The sequence below is a fragment of the Sorex fumeus genome, unplaced genomic scaffold (genome assembly GCF_029834395.1).
Source record: "Sorex fumeus unplaced genomic scaffold, SorFum_2.1 ptg000265l, whole genome shotgun sequence".
NCBI lineage: Eukaryota > Metazoa > Chordata > Mammalia > Eulipotyphla > Soricidae > Sorex > Sorex fumeus.
In genome coordinates, this window is record NW_026606322.1 from 21,619,507 (window position 1) to 21,629,096 (window position 9,590).

Here is a 9,590-nt window from a genome sequence, read left to right on the forward strand (position 1 = left end):
AGATAAAAAGAGTTGAATAAATAAGTTGAAATTTCCATATTTCACAGGGCTGGAGCGATAGCACAGTGGTAGGGCATTTGCCTTGCACACAGCCAACATGGCCGACCCGAGTTCGATTCCTCCGTACCTCTCGGAGAGCCCGGCAAGCTACTGAGAGTATCTCGCCCGCACGGCAGAGCCTGGCAAGCCGCCTGTGATGTATTCTATATGCCAAACACAGTAACAACAAAATCTCCAATGGAGACGTTACTGGGCCCGCTCAAGCAAATCGATGAACAATGGGAGGGCCTTTTCCTTTACCTTTACCTTCCATATTTCATATCACAGTGAAACCTTTAATAATTTTGGGTTAAAATTCTATGAATAAGGCAGCACTATATTAAAAATACTTTAGACTTATTTATTTAATTATGATTAAAAGGTAAAGGTAAAGGTAAAGGCCCTCCCGTTGTTCGTCGATTTGCTCGAGCGGGCCCAGTAACGTCTCCATTGGAGACTTTGTTGTTACTGTGTCTGGCATATCGAATACTCTTGGTAGCTTCCCAGGCTCTCCGAGAGGGGCGGAGGAATCGAACTCGGGTCAGCCATGTTGGCCGCGTGCAAGGCGAATGCCCTACCGCTGTGCTATCACTCCAGCCACAATAAGTTAATCTGAGCAAAGTAGTAATAGTAATAGTTATATCTTCAAATAAGTCATAGTAATTTTAAAGTAATATTCAGTGTAGTTATTTAGTTGATAACAGTAACTAAATCGATAGCACTGTAGCACTATCCTCCCGCTGTTCATCGATTTGCTTGAGGCAGCCTAGTAACGTCCCCATTGTGAGACTGGTTACTGTGTTTGGCATATTGAATACAACACAGGTAGCTTGCCAGGATTTGTTATGTGGGTGAGATACTCTCGGTAGCTCTTTGAGAGGGGTGGAGGAATCGAACCCGGGTTGGTCGGGTTGGCCCAGTCAACCACATGCAAGGCAAATACCCTACCCCCTGGGCTATTGCTCCAGCCCAATTAAATCAATAATTAAGAAATAATTAATTATAAAATTAAAATTGTATTGACCATGACTATCTATATATATTTAATAAAATTCTCTCAAAATTTTTTCTTCACAAAACAAAATGAAGAGACGACAATCACAGTTTCAAATGAAAGAAACAATTTTATTGAAGGTTGTGATTTAATGAAGCATAAATCTTCAACTAATATAGGCCCCTTTGACTAATATTTTTCAACATATATTTAAATATATTTAACAATGTATTTGTTAAATCAAGTTTAATAGATAATTATTGATTTAAATTACTTAATGAAAATGAAACATGATATACCCAACGCATATCAAAATATAAGATCATTTGCCAATGATATTCTTCTATTCAGTTTTGTTTTGTTTCGAGGTCACACAAAGTGATTCTCAGGGGTTTCTCCTGAATGTATGTTCAGGAATTACACTTGATGGTGCTTGAGGACCATATGGGATGATGCAATCAAACCTGGGTCAACTATGTAAGGCAAGTACCCTACTGCTGTACTATCTCTTCGGCCTCTTGTTCTTTTTTTATTGCTGTTATTGACCCCTGCTCATCTCCTTCTACCCAAACGCACTTGGACTTTACAAATATGTTCTGTTGACTTGGCCAGTCAGTGATTATATCACAGATATAGTCATTAATATGTCAATAATTATTGGTAAGACCATTGAACTGCCTGCATAATTACTTGCAACTGGTTTGCACCATGATCACCAAGTTAGTTTCATGTTAATCAAAAACTCTAGTAAATATCAGCCACTGTATATTAATGTTCTGGGGGGTGAAAAAAATAATTTGCATCACAAAATTTATTGTACTCTGTTATCTCACGAAATACTAAATATTTGGGAAGGTTTACTTGGAAAGAAGCACCATGCTATTGTACAAATTGAAGAGAGAACATTTCTTTAAATAGCATGTTCTTTATTTCTCTTAAGATTTTTTTCTTTTGAATTTTGGCGGGAAGACTGGTAGGAGGCATACCCAATGGTGCTCGGGAATCATTTCCTGCTATATTTAGGGAATAATTTGTGGTAATGATGATTAAATCAGGGTCATTCATGTGCAAAGCACATGCTTCCAACACCTATACAAATTCTCCTACCATTGCTTTTTACAGGGGCTGAATAGAGAATGGAATCATATAAGATTTCTACTAAATGTGGCAGATACCTTCTGAAAATGATTGTTTTTCTCCATTCTTCCAATCCCACCTTCTTTTTCTACACATACTCTCTCTTTCTCTCTCTCTCTCCATTTGGTATATGCTCATCATTCATCTTATAAATGACTATGCAAAAAGAAATAGAAATTTTGACTTCTTTAACATTTTTATTTCAAAATAAAATGCAAAATTATAGTTAGCAAAATTAAATATGTAATTTTCAATAAAAAACCATAAATTAAACTCATTTTATTTTTCATATATCATAATAATTTGCTGAATACAAATTTTAGACCACAACATAAGTCAAATAGATTTACACCTTTGTGTTATTCTAAAACAGAAAAGATGATACCATTAATTTATAAACGTCAAATAAATGGCCAAACAGTGTGGAAACTCTTTAAGTAACAACTGCAAGAAGAAAGAAAATGTAATCTTGATATTCTACAATGTTTTAATATATATTATTGTAGTTAATGGAAATATTTTTTACCTAAAACTAACACCCACAAAACACACTTCGACTACATCCAAAACATTAAACTTTACATTTGACTATAAAAATATAAAGGCAAAAATTGAAAAAAATCTATGTCAAGGAAGAAATAGAGAGAGTTGCCCAAATTAAGTACGTTTAGAATAGGGTTATAACTCAGGAATCAGGATACATACCATGCATTCACAATGACCCAAGTTTGAGCTCTGCTGGATGTGAGCCTATAGTGCAGATGTCAACTATAATGAGTGCCCCCCTGATAGGCCCCTCAAAGAAGAAAATTTTGAAAGTTTGATGTGATATTGAAGGAAAAGGCAAATGTTCTAAACAGTTAAGAATTTTCAATTATCAGATAAATACCAATTATATAATATATAGAGATAGTGACTAATGATACCATGTTTTATATTTAAAAGTTAATGTGGGCTGAAGCGATAGCACAGAGGGTAGGACATTTGCCTTATATGCTGCTGACCGGGCTGACCCAGGTTCAATTCCTCCGCCCCTCTCGAAGAGCTCAGCAAGTTGCCCAGAGTATCTCGCCCACATGGCAAAGCTTGGCAAGCTCCCCGTGACATATTCAATATGCCAAACACAGTAACAACAAGTCTCACAATGGAGACGTTACTGGGCCTGCTCAAACAAATCGATGAACAGTGTTACAGTGCTACAGTTAATATAGAGACCGAACTGATAGCACAGCAGGGAGGGTGTTTGTTTGCCTTGCACACGGCCAAACTGGGTTCAATTCCCAGCAACCCATATGGTCCCCTGAGCACCAGCAGGAGTAATTCCTGAGTGCAGAGCCAGGAGTAACCCCTGTGTATTGCCAGGTATGACCCAAAAAAGCAAAAAAAAAAAAAAAACAACAACAAAAGAAACAATTAATATATCAGACCTCTAAAATTCTAACATTCTTATCATAATAAAAATTATAATGAGGAATATTCATAGATGCTAATTAGCATTGCTTTTATGATCATTTGATTCTACATAAAATATAAAATTGTCTTACTTTATATCTGAGACTAATTTGTCGATTATATCTTAGTCACTTAAAAAACTAAAAACATACAAATAAGAAAATAATGACATAAATGAATAAATGTGCAACAAATAAAAGTTAAATAGAAAATAGATAATATCTCATAAATAATAAGGAATATATTTGATATTTTTGGTCCAAATGCAGCTGTACTCAATGACCACTCCAGGTTTATTCTCAGAGGGCCTCTGGACACCATGTGATGCAAGGGATCACGCCTGTGTCTCCCAAAGGCAAGCATAAACTTCTAGTCCTCTGATTATCTCCTTAGACCATACAATAAAATTGTATTTTCTAAGAAGACACAATTTGAAAATTTTGATTAAATTTCAAATAAACACATGCACACAAAATCCTGGATACAATTTGCACGCCAATATAACCAAACCTTCACTTTCTATCTGTACTATATAAACTGTTTTATAAAAGAATATTAAAATAACTCTCCACGTCATCTTTGTAAGTAAAAATTTCCCCCAATTTATTTAAACCCATGATTTACATAGTTGTTTATGATGATTTATTATGCCCATTAAGTATTCAAAAACCAATCCTACCATCACTGTCATCTTCCCTCCACTATTGTCTTCATTCTTCCAACCTCCCCTGAAACCTGTAATAGGTCCACAGTAATTTATTTTATACTGCTTATTACCATTCAATGCTAATAGAATGATCAAAAAATACATCTGTAGAAGAAAATTTAGAAAAATTGTTGTATCTCACCATGAGTACATTAACTTCTTGCTTCAGGGTTTACTATGTTGTTGCAAGTTAAGGCTTTTATGTTAATTTTTTGTTAATTTGCCACTGTTTGACTTCTGCTTGACAATCCCTCCAAACTGGTGTGCTACTACTGGAATGTCAGTGTTGTAAACTTAGATTCACAGAGCCATGGGTTCCAGAAAATAAAGATTATTTAACTGGGAAGTAAACTGGGCAGTAAACTATTTGGCTGCCCATGACTGTGAGGGCTTTCAGAAGAACATGGAGATGGAAGTGTGGTTGCCTACCTGGACTCCACAAAGCCCTAAAGTTTTCAGCCACAAACACCTGTATACATGGAGTTTTTGCAGACATGGTTTTTTTTTGGCCCTCAGTGCTGAAATGTTGGGGTCTAGCAAGAGGCATGGCTGTAGTGTCGGGGTGTGGAAGCCACAACTGGGGCTTTGTTTAGACAGTAGTTAATCAGCCCACTCTGAGCTTGCCCTGGATGTCTCAGCAGGGAACGAGTGTGTGAGAATTTTTGTTGCAGTTGATATCTTTTGAGATTTATTTATAAGTCTCTGGAGAAAGCCAGTAGATGAGTTTAAATATGGGTAGTGATGGTTTGTGAACAGAGATAATATAAAATTTATACTAAAAATGATAAAGATAAAACAAAATAACAATTGACTTGTTAATATGTGTAATTTACAAAATATTAATAAACATGATCTAACATCACTGTTGGTGTTATTCAGGGGGCAAAAAACAGTGTTGGGAATCATATCAGGGATGGTAGCATAAAAGCCAATTGAATTCACTTCTTTACTATTTTCTAGCCTTTTACAAGGAAAATGCTAGAGGCATTTTCTCTGTTGTCAGTAACAAAGTAAAGATGTTGAACATTATCAGTGATTCCTATGTTACAAAGCATAGCATGAACTGTCTTCCTGCATCTATACAAAAAGGACATTGCTAAACCATGCAAGTGACATAAAGGAAAGAAAAAAAACAATATAGGATTATTAGTACTTGATGGAATTGGGTGTGCATCAGGGACACTGTTGGGGGAGTAGCTCAATAAAACTTAAGCTCTCTTTGGGAGGAGCAAGGACAACGCAATGTTATCCAACAAGTGATGTGCATGTAGCTTTTGCTATTGTTATCATGTATTCAATGATACTCAATAAGACTAAACAAATAGAAAAAAAATTAAAATTTACAATAATCCTCTGATTCAGTAGTTATTTCACGGTATAGTATTCAGTTTCCAAATCTGGAAGATTTTTCAACTGTCTCATTATGATTAATTTTTACCCACATGCAGTGTAGTCTGAAAAGGTCTTTGATATAATTTCAATTTTCATGACTTTGTGAATACTCAAATTGTGTTTTTGCATATAATTTAACCCAGAGAATATTCCAGGTGTATTGTATAAAAATGTCTATTAATTTTGGGGGGATATGGGGCATGTATAAGTCTTTTAGTATAATTTCTTTAATTCTTCATTTAGGGTTTTAATTTAGTTATGATACTCTGTCTGGTTGATATGTCAAGTGTTGAATGTGGGGTGTTAAAATCTCCCACTATTAAAAAAAATTACATGAAGACTTGAATAAAGAAAACACAATCCTACTTTGTGTCAAAATATCTTAGTTTTATCTAATTGATTTAACAAGTTTTTTAGTCCTGGTTTCTAGTGTTAAGCTTCGTGAATAAAAATAAATACAGTAATATAGACACTGAAAAAATGTGCAGTATATATTATCTATCCTACATTGCTTATATACAATGTAAGGACTCTATGATTAACACAGAAGGAAACCAACTAAAAATAAAAATCGAACATACTATAAAGTCAGTGTTAGGAGCTGCACCATCTTCTAAAATTTATATCAAGTCTGAAATCGTAATTCAGAAATTGATTATGCTTGGACATAGGATATGTAAGTGGTGTTTATGTTTGAAAGAACCCTTTAGGATGGGCCTAATTTTATCAGATTGATATCTTTGTGAAAAATAAAAATGCCAGACTCATAAAGAGGAACCTGGCTCATGTCTTTGCAAAGAGATCCAGTGAGGACAAAGAAAGGTTATATGTGATGCCAAAAAAAAAAAAAAAGCTAAACTTGCTAACATCTTCATCTTCATTTGTAATTATTATAAATTTTAGGGAAATACATTTTTTTCCTTGTTTAAATTGTTCTATTTGTGATGCTTTGTTTTGGCAACCCTAGCATTTTAATATGGTTAGTTTTTTAAATTCTTCGGAAATACAGACCAGTTTTTCTCAAAGTGAGGGATATCATCCATTTTGGGGCTCTAGAACAATCCAGGGGTCCCACAGTATCTTTGTGTTGGAATTAATGGATATTTTCTATTGGGGAGCATTGAGTGAATTTGTTTCCGGAAAAAGGAAACTAGATTGAGGAAGTTTGGGAACCTTTGATACAGACTAAAAATAAACGTTGCATGAAAAATTGGGCAAGTATCAGGGTAACTAAAATCAGATAGAATCCTCTCTTATTCTTTTCTCAAGAGTAATTTGTTTTGTTACAGAAAGAGCCTCCAATGTGGCAGAGTTAGGAAGGACGAGAGGAGAGGCTGCTAAAATCTCAGAGCTGGGATAAATGGAGATGTTACTGACACTCACTTGAGCAAGTTGATGAACAATGGTACAACAGTGCTACAGTGCTATAGAAATCTAAGTATCAAAGAGAATTTGCACAAATATTTAAACACCAAGACATTAACATTGGGTAGGGGTAATAGTACAGCAGGTAGGATGCTCACGTCACATGCTGTAGACCCTGGTTTAATTCCCAACATCCCATATGATTCCCAGAGCCTGCTAGGAGTGATTCTTGTGTGCAGAGCCATGAATAACCTTGAAAGCCACTGGATATGACTTAAAATACCAATAAACAAGCAAGCAACAGCAACAAAAATGCATTTAAATTCTTTTACAAGCCTGGAAGAAGCATAAAGACATTCATGGAGAGTCATGGGCACTTGGTGGTGGTCAATGGGGCAGTTGGTACATCAAAACCACAAATATTAATACTACTATAAATGTGGGGCTGGAGCGATAGTACAGTGGTAGGGCATTTGCCTTGCACGTGGCCAACCTGGCTAGAAATAGAATAATAAAAACTACTCTCTCAGAGCTGGAGAAATTTTAATGGGCAGGGCACTTTCCTTGTAAATGGCAATCACAAATTCCATCCCTGGCACCCCGTATGGAGTTCTGAACCAGACAGGAGTGATCCTTGAGTGCAGAGCCAAAAGCAACCCCTGGGCACTGGTAGGAAATGGTCTCAAAATAAAACGATTGAAAAAAGTTATTCTTTTACATCTTAGATTATGATGTGGATAACACAATAAGAGAAAGGCAACTGAAGGCATCAGAGTAAAAGGTTTAAGCATCGTGTTCTTGTGTATTAAGTGCATATATGTAAATTTGTGCATGCATATATGAGGAAGAGATGAATCATTATGAGTGAAAAACATTTTATTTCTCTATATTATTGCCTATCTTTTCTGTTATTATAAATTATTTAAAGCTGATATTTATGGAGAATATAAGAAAAAATATATTTATGGTATTGGTTGAGTAACTTGGGATAGGAAAATACTTCATAAGCAAGAAAAGGAAAGCATAATTTCTCAAATATAATTTACAATAACTAGAATGTATATTTAAAACTACTAGGAAATAGTATTCATAGTAATTAATTAGTAATGTTTGCTAATCTTATAAAGAGAGTAATAAGGTTAATACTAACATGAGACCTTAGGTAATAAAACGAATTTTGAAAATTGTCAACCAAAATAAAATACTAGTTAAAATATATAATAAACAGGTTAATTTAAAGAAGAGTAGAAGAATATTGTATTACATACATTTTATTCAGATGATGCAGCTATGATTCTGAACAATAAAATTTCTGCTAATTTTTTGCAGCACTTTGCAACTCTATTTGCATGTATCTAAGAAATGTGAAGTCTGTGTAGTCTGTACTCCACACTTCTATTTCTTTATATGGACAGAAAAGTTTTCTTTAATATAAATAAACAAATGTACATGAAAATGTTTTCTATTATATGAAGATATAAAAAGAATTAGTGAGATTATAAACCAATATCTCTTAAAATAACCAGACACATACATACTTAGCTTAAATTAGTATGACCAATAGCAAAATAATGTGTAAAACACGAAATTTTCAAAATTTTGTGAGAGTTATAGTTTAAAAATATACATGAGTCAAAAATGTAAAGAAAAAGACAGATAAATTACATTTTAATAATATTTTGCTTATCCAGTGTATGTAAATATTTCAATATGTAAAAATTTGTCATTAAAATTATTTTAATATTAAAAAATAAAAGCACAATTTGAAGTAGTGTGTATTTAGAATTATAAATGCACTGCACTGTCCTCCCATTGTTCATCAATTTGCTCTATTAAGCGTGAGTAACATCTCACAACAAATTGTGAGACTTGTTCTTACTGTTTTTGGCATATCAAATTCATCATGGGTAGCTTGCCAGGCTTTTTGCCATGCGGGTGAGATACTCTCAGTAGCTTGCAGGCCTCTCCGAGAGAGGCAGAGGAATCGAACCCGGGTTGTCTTTGTACAAGGCAAATGCCCTGCCGGCTGTACTATCGCTCCAGTCCATTTAGAATTATAAATATAGATTAACAAATTAAAATTTAATATTAAAAACTTATGATGAATAAGATATATGATTGGTGTCTTAGTCTGTATTAGGAAAACTGTGACACAAAACACATTTTTCTCTGACAACTGTGAAATGACTTCCTTTCTTAGGCAGGTGGCCAAGACAAGTTCCAAAAACAAGAAAAACCAAAACCTAAGAGAGAGAGCAGGCAAGAGTCTGTCTGAGCCCACATTGTTCACTCACCTTGGTGAAAATGTTGTAAACCACAGCATTGGGATTTGGAGCCACCATGTCAGTAGCATCAGAGCCACCTAGTGGCTTAATAACATTCGAATTACCAGTCAGTCCTCCAACCCAAGTTCCCCTGAAACTGAATTTCTATCACTATTCCACATTCTAAGTTGAGATTTCTTTTCTAAATATCAACAGCCCCCCTGGGTGGTTAGCATCTTGA